Source organism: Eurosta solidaginis, chromosome 5 (genome assembly GCF_040869045.1).
Source record: "Eurosta solidaginis isolate ZX-2024a chromosome 5, ASM4086904v1, whole genome shotgun sequence".
In the NCBI taxonomy this organism is placed as follows: domain Eukaryota; kingdom Metazoa; phylum Arthropoda; class Insecta; order Diptera; family Tephritidae; genus Eurosta; species Eurosta solidaginis.
This window is the reverse complement of record NC_090323.1, coordinates 139,374,116-139,378,110: the sequence shown is the minus strand read 5'-3', so window position 1 is coordinate 139,378,110 and position 3,995 is coordinate 139,374,116.

Below are 3,995 nucleotides of genomic sequence, written 5' to 3'. Positions count from 1 at the left end.
ATTTGTACAATTGAACACAAGCTGAACACATGAGACATCACAAAACGTCCACAACATTTACATATTATTCTTAATCGATGATGCACATACGAAATTAACAAAAAAGCAATTAAAAGATTAGTCATCTGAAGTTAAACCAAAAAAAAAAATAAGTTAATTTTAATAAAGCATAATATACAAAACCAAAAATAAAAGTAGTAGTTTTACAATGCAACAACGTTTTGAGGTAGGATCGTATTAGATGAGCAGATATTAGGAACCATTTCTAGGTATAAATAACAACAACAAAACATAAACAACACTTGGCCATATACATTCATACATCGTTACTTACATAAAATTGCATATATGTAGATTAAAATTATAGCTATTGAGATTAGCGCTTTCCAACCCGTCATTAAAATTTCATCAACCCCTCTTAATGATGTCTACAGGAGTTATTAAATTTTTGCTTTAGCTACAAATTTAAACTTATTTAACATTTTTTAAATCATAATAACACATACATACATACATAACTCATTCAATTCAAAGCACTCTTTAGAAGAAATACAACTATAAAATTAATATCACAAATGCTAATAAAATAATCAGTAAATTCACTCGTGATTCACAGAGCAACGAATAAATATTTAATAGCATTTTGATGAAAGCATTGAGCAAAGTTTCACAAACAACGAATTAGGCTATAAGAATGGAAAAGTTTTAAAATTTTTAATAAGTAACATAACAAAAAATATAGTTATATACATATATAACCAAAACAATGAAGCAGGGATGCACCTTAACGTTAAGCTAATCGTTTATCAAAAAATTTCCACCGTTTCCGTTGAAACACTTCGAAATATTATCGATAAAGAAATTATCAAGATAAATTGTATCTCGTTTTTAACCGAAACGAAAAGCTTTCGTTAACGTTAAAACCGTTAACAAAAACGTGATACTTTATGTTTGAATTGTACTGGCAATGCTATAGCCATGGTGAAGCCTTAAGGTGGTAACAACAAGCGCACATACACACACAAAATCCATGTAATTTGTTTGTGTAATTCGTTGGTGGTAACGTCAAAAATACTCTGAGAAATGTTCGTACTGTCAAAATTCATGAGAAAAGTTGCAATCAGCTTGGCTAATGCTTTCACCATTAATGACTCCGCCATCAATCAGCTTTGCCAGCATAGTTTGAAATTAATAATCAACATAAACGATTTGATTTCGTTTTGATATGGCAGAAAACGAAACGAAATCATTTCGTTAATTTGACGTTCTTAACGTTAATAAACGAAACGAAATGACTTTGTTTCGTTTATTAACGTTAATTACCGTAACGAAATGATATCGGTTCGTTGGTTAAGCATGCCTGCAATGAAGAATACAAAAAAATGCAACGAAAACTGTCCGATGTAAAAGAAAATCGAAAGCTAAATAAAACTGTGTTAAAGAAAATATTTTTCCCCCTGAAAAAATCGTTTGCAAAAAATTCATGTGAAATAAATTATGTGCTCCAACAGTTATTATGAGAATGTTGTATACAAAAATGAAAAGTTCGATCATACAGTCACTCAGAAAGTAAAGAAACAGATTAGCTAAAACATCGAAAAAAATTCCTTATAAGTATTATGTTGACATTTAATGCGTTGGAAAAGTTAATCCTCAAAATTATCTAAAATAAGGCAAAGCGAAGGACCTTTTGAGGACATAATGATTAAATTTCTGAAAAAAATATCTAAACTAACAATAGATTCGTACACACTCTCCCTCTTACTGAATAATATCTGCGTTTTTTTACATCTACCTACGTTTAGCAGTCCATATAAAGTTTAAGTTATATGGACTGCTAAGCGTTAAACTTTATCTACTCTTCTGGAACTGCTGCGCATAAAATTAGTACTCCTAAATTTAAATACGCATTATACTCACATGCAACTGAAATAATTCTATGTATCACCTTTACAAATGGTGTGTGTCCACTATTCATCGCAACAGATTCAGCTATATCTTATACACTATGGCCACCAGAGGTTTGGTCTGCGCTTTTCGGTACAACATGTTCTGTAGCTAGTTGCCGCTAGATGGGCCTCCTAAGCATTATCTAAGCGAGGATAGGCGTAAACGTATACGCGTTAAAACAAAAAAAAAAAAACAACACGGCTAATATTTATTTAATATCGCTTCAAATAAAATGTTTTTCTGATTAACTTCTCAAAGTTTAGTAACAATTTCATAAAGCAACTTAATGGACAACAATTTTGTTTAATGAAATAATTATCATACATAATTCTACATGGCGCCACTTGCTTCATAAGAGAACATTGATTGTCATTTGTTACATTGACAATAAAATGCATAATATATTTAACAATGTAATAGTGATCATGACAGTTCTCTCTTTAACCCGCTGAAATCAAAATATATTATATAATGTATAGCTCAATAATAAATGTGAAGTCTAACCTCACTCAGCTCTATTTGCCAGTATTTACATGTGTTACGAAAGTAAGAAATTCTGATTGCTTCATTTTTCACACAACTTTCCTCAAAGAAAAAGTTTTCTGCAGAATTTGTTCAATATTCCGTTTGAGGAGTAAAAAGTAAAAACATATTTTTTTTCTAAAATATTATGGTAGCGGTATTTGTGATGTCTGGTCGTAGTCGAATTCAAAGGCAGTTATGTATACTAGATAATCCTATAAAATTTGAATGCCGAACTTGTCGAAGAGAGCGGAAACGTTAACGGGAATAAACACCACTACCATTTAATTATGAACTGTCTTTTCAGTGGCTTAGTGCTATTGGTTGGGTGCTATTTCAGCTACATTTTCTCACTGACAAGCGCGCTGTTGTTCTGTGGCAGTTGTCCACTTTTCTGGTGGTAGGATTAATAGTCAACGCAAATAGTTTCGAGTCCTAACTACAAAAACGTGCCGGCAACATTTAGGGGAATATTACGTTTATGGGCAGTGTACGATGTTAATGAACCTGGAACCCGCCTTTGGTACTAGACCGACTGCAGTGGTAACAATTTTGTTGGGCCCGTGGATGCTTTGAGTTTGTGAATGATAGTCGTCATATACATCTATATGATCCGCTAAATGAAGATTTAACTTAATTTCAAATTAGCACAAAATTGTAGTTGTAGTTGGCAAGCGTGAGTTTACGATACAACCCTTGCTGAAGTATTTCGCCTTGATTACTCTGGTGCACAACCAGAAGAATTCCAAATACCATAAAGGGCTAATGCACCTGTTTACAATTTTTTGAAGTCAGAATTCCTGCAACAACAAAATATTTCAGCTGTCACTTCTACCTTATTTGATTTGCCTTGATGAAATCCGAAACACCAAGAAAATTTGAGGGTCTTAATGGACAAAACTTGCCTAATTATTGCATGTAAAATTGGTATAAAGACATTTCGAAAAAATTTCAAACTCTAAAATTAAAAAAAAAAAAAACGATAAAACAGTTTTGTGGGAAATCCCTTTTTTTAATAATTTAAAGTTTGAATCAATTTAAAAGTGGCCATAGGTTATTTGCATTTTTTTCTGAAGGCATACAAATTTTTGTATATATGAAAATATATATATATTATCAATTGTTTTTGTTTTTATCGGCCTATTGATAAATGATATATATATATATATATATATATATGATATATATATTATCTTCTCTAAATATTTTGCTTGCTTGATACATTGGCGGCTTAGAGTATCAACCAAGTACCAATTTTACCGAAAATTACTTGTTTGTAATATTTTTATGCCGGTAAGCAGGTTTTCAATCCAATGTACTAAATTTTGTACATAAGTTGGAACTATAATATTTTAAGCCAAAGGGGCGAATATATAAAATAGTAACCTGTTCCATTTTAAATGGGAGTTACTGTATGCATCAAAACTCTTATTGTTGGTTGTGTTTGTTGTATGCCGTTAATGGTAAAAATTTAGGTATGTATGCGTGAGCTGTTGCGTATGCATGTAAATTATAGCAATGCT